Genomic DNA, 17,513 nt, shown 5'->3' with positions numbered 1-17,513 from the left:
GCCCAGTTTATAGTCCAGCCCATTCCAGCTCAGCCCAGACAAGTTTAGCCCTATTAGGCCAAATGTAACACAATTCAGCCTGGTTTAGCTCAGCCCAGCCAAGACCTGTTTAGCCAATTCAAGCCCAGTTTAGCCCACTTCAGCCCAGCCCAGCCAAATTCAGTCTAGTTCAGCCCAGTCCAGACCCATTCAGACAAGCTCAGATCCGTCCAGCCCAGTTCGGTCCAGTTTGGCCACTGAAGCCCAGTTCAGCCCACTTCAGCCCAGTTTAGCCCAGTTTGGCCCACTTGAGCTCACTCCAAACCAGTTTAGCCCACTTCAGCACAGTTTAAACTTGTCCAGCCCAGTTTAGCCAAGTATAGCCCAGCCCAGCCTCCTTTAGCCCAGTTAAGCCTAATTTCACCCAATTCAGACCAGTCTAGCCCAACTAAGCCCAGCCAAGAACAGTTCAGCCCAGTTTAGCCCAGTGTGCCACAAATAACTGCATCTACCAATACAGCAGCGACAGCAGTAAAAATGTTATCCCCAAAGGAATGAGATGGATACATTGCACCATTGCAGCAGAAACGTGTTATTAAGAAGTGGAGTTTGCTATACTTTTAAAACACTTAATAGTAAACTGTTTAAGCAAAACTCGGGGTCCTATCTTCTGCTTCACTTGAAATTCTTTGTGGGAGGCATGAATCACCCAAGATACGACAACCAGCGTATCTGGAGGAGTAGCTCCTGGCTTTCTGACTCTCAGAACAGAAAATGATGATAATATTGGCAAAGGCTACAAGCAGGGTTTTGGGACTGTGACTATCTACATTTCAAATGGGATTAGCGACTGCCTGTTCTCCTGTCTTTTGAGTATGTGTGGATTCATCACTTCTGAGACCCGCTCGGTTATCCAGCTGCTCCTGTTATCGATGATGGAGCAGAAGTCAATTGAGAGGAACGTCTCAGAAGCCCCTCGCAAATCACCGGGCCCCTCCCAGGAGATACACGGGCATTATTGTTACCAAGGAGGGGCTCAGTGCTTTCCGTTCCCCCAAAGGGCTTGATCATTCACGATCAGAATAATCGGCTCGGCTCGGCTCGGCTCCGGCAGCGGTGAGAACCGAGGAGCCGGGACACCGACGGCCCTGCGGCAGCCCGGCAGCGGAAGGGGGGGAGTCGCGGCGGCGGAGGGGGGGGCTGCTGTCCCGGCATGCAGCGGGGACCGTGCCTTCCTTCCCTTGCCATCCCTCCGCCCGGACGCACTCGTGCTCCCCGCGGCTGCTCGGTGTCACGGTCTCCAACGCCCAGAGGAGCCCATGCCCTGGTTGCTGTGTACCCGCACCCAGCAGAGCCGGGAGCTGCTCTCTGCAAGTCGCAGAACCATGGCAGCAGCGCTCCTGGGAGAGGATTTTGCATTTAGTGGAATTCAGGCTTTGGATGCTGAGGGGCTCTTTAATTTCGGAATTGCTGAACAAGGGGATTCTGTTCCTGCAAATCTGAGTTTCAAAGAATAGTCTCCTGCCATATGAGAAAGCCCAGTTTAGCCCAGCCAGGCACGGTACCGTTTAGCGCAGTTCAGACAAGTTTACTTTAGCCCAAACCAGTTTAGCACAGTTCAGGCAAGTATAGCCCAGTTCAGACCACTCCAGCCTAGTTTAGCAAAGTTCAGACTAGCTTACCTCAGTTCAGCTCAGTTTAGCATATTTCAGCCTAGTTAAGTCCGGTTTAGCCCAGTTGAGACCAATATAGCCCAGCACAGTTTGGACCACTTCAGCACAGTATAGTTCAGTTTACCCCAGTTCAGCCCAGTTTAGCGCAGTTTAGCCCAGTGCACACCAGCCCAGTCCACTTTATCTCACCTCAGACACTTTACCCCAGTTCAGCCCAGCCCAGCCCACTTTAGCCCTGTCCAGCCAATTCTAGCTCATACCAGCCTGTTTAGCCCAATTTAGCCCAGCCCAGCCAAATTAAGCACAGTCCATTCCAGTTTAGCCCAGCCCAGCCCACTTTAGCCCAATTCAGCCCAGTTTAGCCCTCTCCAGACCAATTTACCCCAGCCCAGCCCCATTCTGCCCACTTTAGCCCAGCCAAGCCTAGACCAGTTCAGCCCACTTTAGCCCAATTCAGACCTGTCCAGACAAATTTAGCACAGTTCAGCCCAGTTTAGCCTAATTCAGCCCAGTTTAGTGCAGTTTAGCTCACTTCAGCCCGCTCCGGCCCAGTTTAGCACAGTTCAACACAGTTTAGCCTTGTCCAGACCACTTTAGCCCAACACAGTCCAGCCCAGTACAGTTCAGTCCACTTTAGCCCTTCCCAGCCCAACAGAGCACAGTTTAGGCCAGCTCAGTCCAGACCAGTTTAGCCCTCTCCAGTTTAGCCCAGCCCAATTTAATCTAGTTCAGCCCAGTTTACAGCCCAACCCAGATCACTCCACCTCAGCCCAGACAAGTTTAGCCCAATTAGGCCCAGTTTAGCACAATTCAGCCTGGTTTAGCTCAGCACAGCACAGCACAGCACAGCACAGCACAGCCCTGTTTAGCCACTTCAAGCCCAGTTTAGCCCACTTCAGCCCAGCACAGCCAAATTTAGTCCAATTCAGCCCAGTCCAGCCCCATTAAGACAAGCTCAGATCTGTCCAGCCCAGTGAGGCCCAGTGAGGCCCAGTTCAGCCCAATTCAGCACAGTTCAGCACAGTTCAGCCCAGTTTGACCCACTTCAGCCCACTCCAGCCCAGTTTAGCCCACTTCAGCCCAGCACAGCCAAATTTAGTCCAATTCAGCCCAGTCCAGCCCCATTAAGACAAGCTCAGATCTGTCCAGCCCAGTGAGGCCCAGTGAGGCCCAGTTTAGCCCAATTCAGCACAGTTCAGCACAGTTCAGCCCAGTTTGACCCACTTCAGCCCACTCCAGCCCAGTTTAGCCCACTTCAGCACAGTTTAGCCCACTTCAGCACAGTTTAGCCTCGTCCAGCCCAGTTTAGCCAAGTATAGCCCAGCCCAGCCTCCTTTAGTTAACCTCCTCCAGCTAACTCCAGTTAGCCTAGTTTCGCCCAATTCAGACCACTCCCGCCCAGTTTAGCCCAGTCCAAGGCAATTAAGCCCAGCCAAGAACAGTTTACCCCAGTCCAGCCCATTTTAGCCCAGTTCAGACCTCTCCACACCAGTTTAGCCCACTCCAGCCCAACTAAACCCAACTAAGCCCAGCCAAAAACAGTTCAGCCCAGTTTAGCCCAGTTTGGCTCAGGCCAGCACAGCACAGCTCAGTTTAGCACAGATTAGCCCAGCTCAGCCCAGTCCAGCACAGCTCAGTCCAGCCCAGTTTAGCCCACTTAAGGCCAGTCCATTTAGCCCAGTCCACACAAGTTTAGCCCACTTCAGCTCATTTTAGACTTGTCCAGCCCGGCTCAGACAGGTCCAGCCCAGTTCAGGCCAATGCAGCCAAGGCCAGCCTAGTTTAGCCTAGCCCAGCCCAGTTCACTCCAGGCCAGCCCACTTTCATCCAGGACACCACACTTTAACCCAATGTAGCCCAGCCCAGAACAGTCCACCCCCGTTTAGCCCAGCCCAGCGCAGTTTAGCCCAGCTCAGACCAGTTAAGCCCAGTGCACACCAGTCCAGCCCACTTTATCTTACTTCTGACACTTTACCCCAGTTCAGTCCAGCCCATTCCAGCTCATCCCAGTTCTGCCCACTTTAGCCCAGCACAGCCAACTTTAGCACAGTCCGTTCCAGTTTAGCCCAGCCCACTTTAGTCCAGTTCAGTCCTCTCCAGACCAGTTTAGCCCAGTCCAGCCTAGTTTTATTTCAGATAAAGAGAGCACTGAGCTGTTTTAGGATTGCCGAGTGTGCTGCTTTGCTAATTGTGACTCAGTGAAGTTGAAGGAGATGCTCTGTTGGTCAACAGCAGTGCCGCAGCCAACACACACAAGCATCTATTGCCCATAGGACCTGATAGGACTCTTTGGAATGAAATGTGACCTCAGATATTCATTCTGGCTGCTCTTGCTTTTACTGGTCCAGGCTTTTTGCTTTTCAAAGCAGCTCTAGAGGGTGCTGACCTGGCCATTGCTCTTGGACAACAACAAGAGTAACCACAAGCCCTGGAGAAGGCTCACCACCCAGAGCAGCTGCATTCCTAGTGTCCCAAGGAAGGATCCTGCCAAGATGTGGTCAGGTTGTACGGTCCATGCAAACGGGTGGCCTTGCAGGGGGACTAGAGGGTTGGTATTCTAGATAAATGCTGCATTGATGGACATACAGCAGAAAATTCTGTTTTGGAGGTTTTGTAAGTATTAACGTCTAAGGAATTTTTTTTCTCAGCCAAGTGTGGTCTGACTGTGTTGTTATAGCTTTCCCTTGCAATGTCAATGTACCATGATTTATTTAGTTTGACCTAATTAAGAAATAGATTGAAAGTCTACTGGGGTCATTCTAATTTTGAACTAGTACAGAATTGTAAAGAGAGATTCCTCCATCTCTCAAAACATATAAATCTTATACTGGGTATTGTCCCCAAAGTCAAATTAAAATCTCTGAACAGCATTACCTATTTTTCCATCTTTATTTCTCTTTGTACTAGTATTCACAGTAGTAAATGCACAATGATATTATATCCCTGTCTTCAGCTGATAATGAACAATCCACTAGATAGATATGTAGCTGTCACTTTGCTTCTAGGATCCATGGTACATCCTGAAAGGACATTACAGGGTTTCAGAACTGTGAGTTTGATATGTGTAAATGTTTTTAAAGTTCTACTGACAATGGAAATTCATTCTGTGAGCTATACATCACTAGGCTCATGTCAGAGTACATGATATTAAATTTCAGTCATTTTGGCACGCTGTTCTCCTGGTGATGTAGCAAATAACTTGGAAGTATTCAGGCAGCTTCTAATTTAATTTACAACAGGTTTTTTGATACAACAGCAAACCGAGCACATCCCAGTTCAAAACAGTGTATGGAAGTTAATTTTCCAGTTACTTTGGTGACATACAGGAATAGTAAAGAGCAGGTTTCCTGATTCTGCTCTGGAATAAATGTATCAATAAATTTCAAAGGAAACATTTTTGGGAAGAAAATAAAAATCACACATCCATGATCTACTCTAAGATTTGTTTCAAATGTGAGTCCTCACTTATTAACCTTTATATCACAGCGTAGCTTGCTATTCTTCTCTGCATAATCCTGACAGCTGTGCAAATTTGAATGACTGTCTTCAAGTGGCAGTTATGTAAAAAATCACTCATTTTATCATCAAAAATAAAAGTAATTTCAGTCAGTCTTCGCATTGTTAAAACCCCACTGACCAATCAGATGGCAGTACTTTGTCTAGTGCTGATTATAACTTTTTGCCTCCATTATGCAAAGTGGATCATACAATGATCCTTAGTCACAGCCCTTCCTGCTCCCCAAATCTCTCCTAAAGAGCGTTAGGCAATTACCCTCCTATCACACTTGCATTGTCTGACAGCGAAGCACAACTTTGACCAGGAAAAAAGATAAAACGTCATTGCCTGGAACAGATTCACAACTCTTGATAAATCCTCACGAATCACTGCAAAGCTTCTCTTTCCACTCCTCACAGGGCTGCAGGACAGCAGCACACACCACCCCATGGCTCAGGGTGGAGCAGTAAGAAACTTTGCCCTCCTCAAGTGCCATCTGCCTCAGAGGGAGATGCACAGAGAAATGCACAGTAAAAACACCTCAGTTTTACACCAAGAGTTACGCTTACAAAACCCTAACATAGAACCGAAAGAAGCTTTAGCAGGACAGGGATGTGTTATGGGTACTTTAAAATCGCTGCTTGGGAAACCAAGCCCAATGCAAGACACAGTCTGAGTTTCAGCAAGATGTTTGGCAAAAATACAGTAAGCTTGAGCTAGGACCTAAAGCCATTAGTGCTCTAGTTTCACAGAGGCTTAGATTTTAGGCTGTAAATGTCACCCAGCTCATGCAGTCATTAGTCATCCCTATGCACAATACATACAGAGGCAAAATGAATGTGGTTGCTGACTTACACAAAGAGCTCTTACGAACAGCTATCTTGAACATTAATAATATGGATAGGAGAGTAAATTGGTTTCAATATATAGGAAACTCCCAAACTTCTTTTGCTAGAGCTGGGGTAGAGCCTCTGCTGACATTTATATAAATTCAATTCTTATGTTTTTTAAATCTCAGTGATTTTTCTCTGTACTTGAAGAATCCAGATAAACAGGGACCAAATGCTGAAATGTTATGACAAAAGAAATTGACGTAAGATTTCCAGCCCAAGATTGAAGAATGAAATGGCTAGAGCACCTGATTAGCATCCGAAGGCTAATTCCCTGTCTGCATACATGAACACAGTTCCATTGGGCAGAGAATTTGCTCCCCCCGTGCTGTGACTGCTGACCAAAATTGAATCTATTCTCCTACAGCATACTGCAGAAATGGCCTGACAGCATCTTGCTGTTGCTTTCGCAAGTTCGCAGCTAAAAGTGAGATAAAAGACCACATCAGAGACCCTCACATTCGAGTTTCTCTTCACAGCCAAACCTGCACTGTTAGCTACTAGCTCTGCCATGTCATGTCTTCTCCCACAGTCCTTGCATATTTAGCTGCCCCATAATGACTCATCCCCTTCTCCATCTGGAAAGAACATTCTCTCTGTATTCTTTTGAGAAGGGGTAATAAGCTGCCTGAGTCATCACCATTTTTCACATGGCCTGGTCTTAATGTTTCAGTACTCTGGCTTAGACAATATCCACTTGGAGGAGTTCTTTGCTCAGCAGCAGGAAAGAAAATAACTTGACTCCCTAATGAAAATCTCAAAAACATCCCAACTACTAAAGGGTAATGAGACATGGCCCTGATTGATTGCCTAATAACCTTTATCTAGATACTAATGAATGTAATAAATTGTTGGATTTATGGGCAGCCCCTGCTCAGAGACCATCTTTTAAAGCACCTACTTGGAGAACACAAAGTTGTGACATTCCACCTTCAGTTTTATTGAGAAAAAAAAACGCCTGTGCAAGTGTAGACTTGAACTGACAATCAATCATCTGAGACGTTAAAGTGAAACAGTCTAGGAGAATAAATCAGCGTTAAGTAAAGTCTGAGTATTAGTAGGGAAAAAAAACCCTGTCTGAAGGTTCAGACATACTTGAAGGTCACAAGGGCCAGCCTGAACAGTAACATGGTTTTATCACTGCAGTTATTTATTACGATATTTGGTAATTAATTAGTATCTTAAAATCAAGTCCTGGGTAGAAAATCTTCCTAGCATGTCAGAACCAACTGTAACATTTGCAAAACAATCCTCAAAGCAACTTGGGGTACTAAATCCTAGCTCCAAAGTCACAATTTCTTCAGTCCAGATTTCCAAAGGTATTTACATGTCTAACTCTCATGTAAATCAATGTGCTGATTGTAAGGCTTTGTATCTGAAGTGCTTTCAATATCACTGAGACTTCCCAGATTTGGAAAGTAGACCTTGCAGGCTTGCTAATATTTCTATGCCATTTAGACTCTTACTCTTTATGCTCCAAAAGAAGGAAAACTAGTAAGAGATCTGGGATAAAAGCAGGGTAACCTGTATAGAAGCTATTTGGATTGCCAGTTCTCATACTTGAGGGGCAGAAAGTGCCTAATGATTTTTGTGTCACTTGGCATTTCCAGGTCTATTTTGTTCCTCCACTTCTTTAGGGCACAAACTTGTAGCCAGTTTTTAAGGTGCTTTTGTAGCTGGAGGACTCCTTGCTACACACAGCCTGCATTTCTCCAGTTCCAGCAATAAAGTCAAACCTCAGTGTCAAACTGCAGCTGATCATCACACATGTACCATGAATGTACAATGTGTTCTGGCCCTTCCCCCTCCAGCTCAAGGACACTGGCCATGGCCCAGAAGCACCTGGCAGCTCCCCCAGGCCATGGGCTCTGCTCCAGTCTCATTAAGAAAGCCAGTGAGTAGGATGAATCCAGCAGGATAAAATTGGGTCTAAAATGATTGAGGGTAGACTGATGGTAGCAGAGCACCTCTCAGTGGTACAGGGCACAGCCTATTGCTCTTGACATGGTATGCTAGGAGCCGGCATTACCGCATGATTGCTGTTAATAGATTCTCTGTACTTGGGGACCAGTTTTAGCACTAGCTACCTTCAGAAGAAAACAGATAACATTTCCAGAATGTGCATTGCAAAAACAGTTTTTCCCTACTTTTTACAAACCTGAAACAAGTCCTAAGAACTCCCAGGACTGAAAACATCGCATGTGAAGGCAAGCACAGTAACATCAATAAAGCCTATTTACAGCAGCACTTATGAATCAAGCTCATTTCACCAGTACAAATATTAATAGCCTTTTACTTCTTTTTATGTTAGCATTGCTTGCCACACAAAATCGATGTCAGTATAAATGAACAACGTACAAGAGAAAGTTTCCAATATCATCTCCACTTTAAGATTCTGATGTTGGTTTTCCAACTTTCTGGAAGATTCAGTATAAATCAGAAGTATCTTTGTGGCAACATGAAAGCCCATGATCACAAATATTCATAGAAACAGCAAGAGATATACCTTTACTTTTCCAAAGAGAGTTGATTCTCTTGTGAAATCTACTAATCTCTACTACAGACCATTTGACTTCTATTCTCTGAGAGAGAACATTTAACTCTTACCAGGTGATGGTCTCTATATGACTGCCTATTCCCTGTGTTGGGAAAAGCAGTGTTTCAGATGCTTTGTGTGGTGTTAACAATGTCTGCTCAAGGCTGCAGAGAAAGCTGCAATAGCTGTAGGAATGATTTATGAGCAAAGTGCAGTTACGCAGTCTCACCAGAAAGCATCTCTCAAATGTGCAGCACAAGGTCTTCTAGAAACACCTCTTACCTTGCACCCTGCTATTACTGGTGCCTAAAGAACTTAGCTTACAATATTGGGTTCAATTGCTGCCACTGTAAAGTCACAGTATGTACCAAATAGAAAGATGCATCTCGATAGGTCTCACAGGTTGTAGCTGGGACTGGCAATATGTGAGAAACTCCAGAGCTAGCTAGTATCAGCAAAGTTACAAAGGAGACCTTGCTTAGGAAGGCAAAGCTCATTTATCACTTCTTTTAGGAAGCTGTACTCAAAGGTATGATTTTTTCCAATTTCCTTTTTCTTTTGAAACCTTGAACAGCAAATAATTTTTGCAAGCACTGCAGAGTATGGAAATGTTTCCAAGGAGGAATCTCGGATACTGGTCTGAGTGAATGATGTTACTAATACTATTTTTAAAAATCCCACATTAACAGCTATTTCCAAAATTGGAAATCTCAGGGTTTTGACAGATTTATTTGCTGAAGGCACCCATATTGTGCAAATTAAACAAATATAAAAATTGCAAACATTTTTAAAGCTAAAAATACAGCTAAGGTTCAATTAACTGCTAAGATGTAGATACCGTCCCCTCAGCACTATGTAATTTCAAACTTCAAAGTTATCTTGCTTATATTTTTCTCACTATGCAGAGGAGGGAGGAATAAGAAACAAATTCTGCGTTTTATTGTATCTAAATGCATGCTCCTCCTTGGAAACACAGAGTATAAACATAAATATACCACACAGTATGACTTCAGTTATCTTATACTTCTGTCACACGACAGAGCTTTAAAATAGTGACCCTAACTACAGAAACATGCTCTAAATCACCATGTTACCAGCATAAATACTATCTCCATCTTCGCTCACCCTGTCTGTTATTATTGTCCACTATACTCAAACAACATTTCACAGTATCACTTTCCAAGCAGATGACTTTGCTTTTTGTTACTTCTATAAATTTACTGACCAAGAAATTAAAATGATAATGGAAAAACATTTAAAAAAGCATCAGATTAACTAATTAATGTCCAACCAACTTTCAGTAAAGGGCCTGATAAATTTATGTTATTGCTAAATACCAGGGATACAGAAGCACTAAAATTTTCTGCATGACTATGAATTAATGCTCTCTGTGAATAAAAGGAGTTAAAGGAAGCTAGCCTGGTTTGTATATTAAACTGAGGTTTGGTCTTCCTGCCTCATCATAACTAAAATGATTGATTTAACCTTAACAGTAACCATTAAGTATTAGGAAAGCATTACTGCAGCAAGGGAGATACACGTGGGTGCCACCAGTTCAGTGACAGTGTGTGCCCTGTATAAATAATAGGCTTAGCACTAGATTCATCAAAGGGAGCATAGGAAGATGTCTTGAAAGGGAGAGAGGAAAAATGAATTCGATGAATCATGTACGTGGCAGCCTACATCTTGAGGGAACAGTCCTACATACTGTAATTATGAATGCGTTACGTGCAGAGTTTTATCAGGAAATGCTGAAGAGTGGAACTTAGAAAGAGCATGTTGGTGGGTACTCTGCCTGGGTTGTTCCTGTTCTGGGCCAAAGATTCTGAACCTGTCTGGGACAGGCCCCAGTGGGACTCAGAGTTCCACAGTCTCTTCTGCCAGGCACCGTCCGGCAGAAGGAAGGAAATACAAGACTGCAGATGCACTTTATAAGGGTCATTATCTTGCTGCAGAGCTCCTGTCAATCATGGGTCAGAAGTACAGCAGCCAGTCCCTCAGCCAAGCCAATCTTGTGTAATTTAAGGGAACTCATTTGCAGCTTCTTTCCAACTCAAGTGCATAGGACATTTAGCATTTGCATTTATAGAATAAAACCCACTCAAATAATTTAGAGAACCTATGTCTTACAGTATTTAGGAGAAATGTGGTACTAGGACGGTTAATACTGATGCTAGCTGGACACGCATTCATCTTTGTCCCCCTATTTCCTTCTTTCAAAGGCAGCAGGGGGTGAGAAGAGCTGCTGCCTGCCTTCTATCCCACAGGACTGACCCCTTCATCACCCAGGCTGGCTACCAGAGGCCACCATCTCCCTCTCTTCTTCAGCAGGCCCAAGGTTCCTTCTATTGAAAATGCATGTGTGTGGCAGGTGGGGAGCACAGTCTGCATTCACAGGCAGGTCCCTGCTGGAAAAGGATCTAAAATCCCCTCACAGATTCCCCCAGTTTATGAATATCCTGAAGATGCTCATATTGAGAAAGTTATGTGGAAGCTCAAGAGCTACTGGAAGACGGATGCAATACTATCACATCACTGATTGTGTCATCCGAACAGCAAACTACACAGAGTAAATCCCCACTACAGCTTTCATAGCTCATAATTTATAAGCAACTCACAGACTGAGTTGTAATTACATATGGCATTCACTGAATAATTTCAAATTAATGAACGTGTTCATGAGTACTTAAAGCCCTTTCACAGATCATTCATACACAAAAAGGGTGTCAGAAGCACCACAAGAACTGCTGGGAAATAGGCTTTCACGGGGTGGGGGGAAGGGGGGCAGTTGTTATAAGTTTAAATTCTCATTGAATCTTTGCTAAATTAAGAGAAGGAAGTTTTCTCATCCAGATTTAGATTATACACGTGGCTGGATTATCAGAGGGTCTAAATGAAGCTCATGCTATTGAAATCAATGGAAGAACACAATGTTAGATACATTTAGCTTCTAGCTCACTATTGTGGCAATCCTCTTTGTGCAGTGTCACAGCTCTAGTGGGAAGAGGGTTTACAACCACCTCCCTCCACAGAACCCTGCTTAAGCAGCAGCAACTATTTTAAGAAACTATGTTCCATTTTGCCCTATTACTTTCAGACGCCGTACCTGAAAACGAGTTGAGACAAAACTGATCAGCAATGAAGTCTAAATGGTATTGTGGGAACAGCCTTTGGCCTTGCAGCCATCTTTACTGAGGTAGAAAATTAAATTGATGAGCTATATCACAACATTTTGTCACTACCAAGCCATTTCATTCTGCTACTTGGTTAGGAGGCTATGCCCCATGTTGTTAGTTAAGCAGTTGGTCAAAGAAATTCAATAATACATAGTTTTGGGAATTGATTATAGTGAAGTGTTAAATGGCGAGCTAAACAAGAAAAACTAAGTAAGCTGCAGCTTGGCCCAAGATGGGAAATGGAAGCTCCTTCACCCTTATACTTCCTTCTCTCCTCCAGCTACCCATGGGAAAGTAAGAACAATTTGAGGTCTTAAAGAATTCTGAAGCACTTTCAAAGCTCTTCCAGGTGTTTCCACTGGCCACTTCTCCTTCAAACCGTGAAGCAGAGGTAAGGCAGGACTAGGAAGAATCTCCCCGGTAATCAATTGTCTGACTGTGAAGGAACTATGCAAATTCACAGATTATAAGATATCAAGCAATATTTTTCTTAAAGAATGACAAGACAGGAAATGGGATGTTCTCTATTTTCTATCTAAATTCTTCATATCTATCTCAGAAAATTCCCATGCAATAGATTTTAAGGCTCTGCCTAGTTTTTAATTGCTGATAGTTCATGCTGTATACACTGTATACTTGAAAGTTTGACAGATCATAGAGATTTTCCCCAGGTAGAGCAATGGCTGCTGGAACCACCAGTGTAGCAGCTTTAATCTTAAACCCCACATTTTTCTCTATAACTTAAACATCTCCTTTAAGTGCCAAATAAAAGAACTGTATGATACCGCTGACCTAGTTTTTACTGAGCTTCAGTGCAATGCCTATCTACTCTGTGATGAGTTGACATTGACCTGAACTAAAAAACATGTAGTTTTATAATAGCTCATTGTAAAGGTGATCATTTATTGTCACTGCCACACAGATGCCAATGGACTGACGGGGAGAAATTTCTAAACAACAAAGAGAAGACAAAAATATTTTTCACAAAAGCATAAAAGACTATAGGATATAGTCTTCAAGATATATCAGGGATATTTGGTGAACCGACTGCTGAGTAAAATGCAGAAGCTTAATAGAATACAATTAAAAATTAAATATTGTGTTATCATATGTACAACTTTGTCACCTAAAATTGATTTACCCAATACCTCTAAATAAATAATTTTGCTCTTCTTCACTTTCAATATACTTTATACATAAAAATACATTGCCCCAGGTTTCATAGGAATCACAAGCTAATCCATTGCTATCCTAGATGTCTACAAAGAGCTGACACAAAATTCCTGATTCAAATGGGAGTATATTGCTAGGTTTGGCCTTAGTTCGCATTACAAGGAGATCCATGAGAACTGTAATTAAAATCAGTGATGGGAAAAGTAAATGGCAAAAGAAATTACATTTATTGCCACTTCAAAAAATAATCATGAAATCAAATTTCCAGGAGATGGCATTTTTACTTTCTTTCCTCATTTTTTTTTTTTTAAGCTTTTAACTCATCCCAGCCTAGAAGATAATATTTAAGCCCTCAAAAAAACCCTTGTATACACTGTTCTAGCTAACCTGGAATTTCTCCCTAAGAGAAGTAAAGCAGTGGCAGCAGCACACCAGGCTAACAATGCACATAGGGTGGCTGTTGCCTTCTTCCTGCCACATGACACAGAGCAGGCATCCAACTAGGAAGGCTAACAAGGTGAGGGAAAAGGTTCACATCCATGCTTCCTTCAGAAATCTGCTCCTGGGGCTCATCTGAAATCTTTCCAAGGCCTGATGAGACTTAAATGTTAGAGAGCAGTTTTGATGTATCCACAAACAACCACAGACCTGTGGGCTGGAGAGCCAGGTCTTTTCAGAGCAGGGTACCTTTGGGCCCAAGCAGTGCATACACATAGAGTGCTACCTGTCCATAACCTTTCAATATCACAGAAACAACTGAAACACACAGTCATCTTTTCCACTGACAGTTCTTCTGTAAGCTGTAATTTTGATATAAAAAAAAAAAAATACATTTTTATAAGCCAGGAAGAAGGCAGAAGAAAACCTATTACACAGATGTCATAACTACTCTCCAGTCATTTGGTAAAATTCCCAAGAACACTTGTCATCATCTTTTTCCTTTTCATTTTACTGATCTCACAGTGTGTAGTAAAAGAAACACCTGTGAAAACAAATGCAAGAGTGATTGCACATTCAGTCTGAGAAAGTTACATTTTGCTATCCTGCAAAATCAATGATGAACATTTAAAGCAGGAGATTGATGAGTGCCATCCACTGCTGTTTGGTTGGCAGAGCAGTGATCTGTGTTAAATGGCAGAAATCGTACACCTTCCAGCCAAGAGGTGACCACGTCCTACTGGTCTCTCAGTCCATGCTCTTACAAGCTCTCAATGTCAAAAATTAAGATCAAGGGAAAGAAAACTAGATACTTTTACCTTCATATGGCACACCTCACCTCAGGAACAGAAAGCACTGGATCATACTGGCAAAATCCCATCCTCATGATACAGAAACTAATCAAGGAAGGAAAATACTTTTGCAAAGGTCATATCCAATTCTATCATGTCTCTCTGGATTAAATGACAGTATTTGTACGAATCTGAATTTAAATCCTGCACTCTTCTTGGCTATCTGAAAAACTTCATGTGTTTTAACAGGAAAACACAGAAAAAGTTGAGCAGCATCTAAGCGCTCTTTCAAGAAAGTCTGTGCGTATACATTATGCGTGTTCCTTCACCCTTCTTTAATTTTTCACACCTATAGAGCAAGTCCTTTCCAAGTCTCTTTTTGCTTTGCATTAGCTGAATTTAATTGTAAGTGCTAACTGAGAAATCTCCGAGTCTCTCAGCTCATTAGCGAAACATGCATCAAAAGAGTTAAGTAGGCTACTGACATTTTATCATCTTGTACCTTTAAGCTTATTTTAATGAGAACAGGTCCATTTTTTTTTTTTTTAGTAAATTCATAAATAAATTTCCTCATAATGAATGGCCTCTCCATGAAATTTTAAGATGGATTTGAATTTGTCAGGAGATGGATGATTTCCTTTGTAATTAACTAATGTATCAAAAGGGATCATTTATAATATCTGTGGTCAACGTCAGTCAGAACTGTTACAGGGCAACGCAGTAGGGCATGACTAATGAGCACATGATGGAATCAAAACTGACAGACAGAGAAGTCATAAATCTTTAATTTGCATCCTGAATTTCACATTTGAAATGAGCAGTTTGTATCAAAGTGACGTGCTTTGTGGGCAAGCTACAAGCTTGAAGCCAATGTCAAATCTGAAACATGCAGCTAGCCATTCCTCTCTTCAGAAAGTGGCTGGAGAATTGAACACCGATTCTCACAGTCTCCTTAGGTACCTGTGTGAACAGAAAGGCACCAGGACTTATACCACTTCCATCATCAGATTTTCTAAAATGTTATGTTTCTCATGAGTGCCCCTGAAAATTGAAGTATTGATTACATAATATAATAAAGTGATGGGTGCTCTACAAATACTCGAGATCAATAGGATTCTTTTCCTGCTTATCCTAGACAGCAACAGTCTGCATCTCCACTCTAAATATTGACTCCTCGTAGCTTAGCTCCTCTGCTCTAACCCAATTTGTTCCACCCTAGCAACTTTCTTACTCAGTCCTCTATATAACCACTCTCAAAATAAGGCTGCTTGAGCATCTGACACTTACTTTCATGAGAGTCCTGCAACTCTTTTTAGTGTCTCCCAACCCTTCTGTGAATGGTTATGAACAGATTGTGTTATGTCTTGGAAAAAGAACATTACAATGTAAACTCTTTTACTCTAGTTCAAGGGAGTTCTAGTTCAAACCTGTGGTCAGTGCCGTAGAGGAAGCCAGACTGAAAGACCACATCTGCCTTTATGACATTTCAGTATCAAATGGGTTTAATCAATCATGTCACAGTGTGAATGGGATGACTATGCAATCATGGAGATACATCTCTGTCACGTGGCCAGTCGATGCTCAGAGGAGAAAAAGGGACTGTAAATCCCATACTCTTCTCTTCAAATATCACTGTTTGGGGTTTTAAAAAAGTGATGGCTATTAGGCTATGCGTGTTATTCATTATCAAGCAGCATGGAGTAATAGCTGATCTACAGAGCGAGAGGATGCTGAGGTCCTGATATCCATAATATGCATATTCCAGGGCATTTCTTCCACTTCAGACGAGCTGCAGTCTGGTCCCATGGACTGAAGAAAGCCCATTTGCACTGGGAGTACTTCAGCTGCGTTCCTGGAGTGCATCTTCTAGTTTTGTTCTGTCTAGAAGGAATCCACTTCACATGCTTTGAGACTGCTCTCCAAGGATAATCAAAGTACATACAGAGGGATGAGCACACTAGCTTCAATATATGCTCCTGAGCTAAACCAAAACCATTAATATAGGCACACCTCACAGTGAATGCAAAAAGTCCAAGAGCTAGCGTCAGTGTTAACATGCATGTTTGAAACCAGTGAGCCATGCCACATGCAGGACCATTCCTTTGTCTAACAGAGGCTAAGAGACAGGGAATGGTGCTTTGTTCACCCAGGCTCTGGCCAACAGCATTCATCTCCCTGGCTGGGCATTGAATCATGCTGTGTCCATTCCTGGCTGCCGAGAGAGCTGCAGACACACATAATTAAGGGAAGAATAACGGTCATAAGAAGTGGGGTCACACATAATGGTAGGGAAAAATGTTGACAAATATGACCTCCTGTTGACATCAGACCAAACAGCTTTCATAGGCCAAATTGCTTGGATGAGTTAGGTATGCCTGAGGAAGTTCTATTGCATTGATTTTGTTTCTGACATCACCAGAAAAAGATTATAATTTAATACAAATATTTTTAAAAAGTCACCACATCAATTATTGATTTAATTTTGCTTCTAATACTTCTTACCCCTTATCCAACCTGCCCACTCATTCCTGGTTTTTTAGTCATAGCAGAATGAAACCTTACTGTCACAGTTAATGTTACTATTAATAACAATGTGTGACACCATCCAGATCTGAGTCATGTCTTTCTGGCATAAAAGTTGTCTTTAGAACCACATGGTGCTAAGCCTAGCCTACACGCAGCTACAGAAACTGGACAGAGATGTTGGGAGCTTTACACACCATATGGAAGGAGCAAAAATTAACCAGGAAGCACACAAAGGGGCTAGGAACACTGCCAGTATTTAGAGAAGGCATTCCCTCAAGTCTGGTGAATGCAGCAGATGAAGGAGAAAGCTTTTTGGATCAAAGCCTTCTGTATTACATAGCAAGGGCTCATTATGGCTCTGCTTTCCCTTAGAGGTAAAATTTTGGTTATCAGCTGCCACTTTGTGTTTAAAAAGCAATCGTTCAAACATGATTTCTACACAGGGATAGCAAAGCTTGCCCAACATGAGGGTTAAATAAGGTCTGTGATACAAGAATTCTACTTTGTCAATGTCAAGAGACTACCCTTAATATTATAGCATGGGTTTTACTCCATACAACAGCAGCTTGTGTACGTGGCAACATGCTGTATTTATGAAACTCTTTAACAAATATCCTCAATGGTTCCAAGCTGGGAGCAACCTAATGGTAATATATTCTGCAATCTACATGTTAAATCATCCTTCTGAAGGTCATGTTTTTCCACCTCATTGTGTTTGAGTCAGCTCCTGGTAGATGGCCATATTTCCTGAGACACAGTGCCACAGAGGGCGAAATAAGGGGAACATTTTGGTCTATAATCAGAATATTTTTGCTTTCAGGGGTTTAAAAGCTTT

The sequence above is a fragment of the Lathamus discolor genome, chromosome 9 (genome assembly GCF_037157495.1).
Source record: "Lathamus discolor isolate bLatDis1 chromosome 9, bLatDis1.hap1, whole genome shotgun sequence".
In the NCBI taxonomy this organism is placed as follows: Eukaryota; Metazoa; Chordata; class Aves; order Psittaciformes; family Psittacidae; genus Lathamus; species Lathamus discolor.
This window is presented reverse-complemented; position numbering follows the sequence as displayed.